The sequence below is a fragment of the Penaeus monodon genome, chromosome 21 (assembly GCF_015228065.2).
Source record: "Penaeus monodon isolate SGIC_2016 chromosome 21, NSTDA_Pmon_1, whole genome shotgun sequence".
Lineage (NCBI taxonomy): Eukaryota > Metazoa > Arthropoda > Malacostraca > Decapoda > Penaeidae > Penaeus > Penaeus monodon.
Genome location: NC_051406.1, coordinates 19,854,495 through 19,854,951, shown reverse-complemented (window position 1 = coordinate 19,854,951; position 457 = coordinate 19,854,495). Strand labels below are relative to the sequence as shown.

At 37.0% G+C, this 457-nt stretch overlaps 1 protein-coding gene across 1 annotated transcript in view; it reads left to right on the top strand.

Moving 5' to 3' along the window:
• LOC119586318 (inositol 1,4,5-trisphosphate receptor-like) overlaps positions 1-457 on the top strand; it is a gene marked incomplete at its 5' end in the record, with an annotated part of 125,834 nt that overhangs the window by 12,820 nt on the left and 112,557 nt on the right.

The following is a 457-nucleotide window of genomic DNA, read 5'->3' as shown; positions in this document are numbered from 1 at the left end:
AGCAGAGTGTAGACTGAAGATAACTAAAACAGCGTGAATTTTCGACTTTTTCAACGATGTTCGAAAGTCATTATACATATTCATTCATGTCAAGTAGAAGAGTTTTGTTAGCAGAGGTCACTCACCGCGTCCTTGATTTTTTTTTTCTTTACTCAGGGTGACCCATCAAAAAAACTGCAACGCTACGGGGAGGGTCAGTCCAGTCATTCTGGTTATAATTGTTGGCCTTTATAAATGGATGTAGTTTACCGGTGAGATTTCTGAAAGATGGAGTTTGAACTTGTTCTTAGAGGGGGGAGTGGTTCTTTGTAAGATGTCTTTTATTCACAACTTGCGTGAAATACGTGGAAATAGAACTAGTTTCCGTTGCATGTACTAATTCTTAGGAATTGTCTTATATTATGCGAACACTCAAAAAAGAAAAATCATTTCTACTGTATCGTTTGTACAAGTAGAT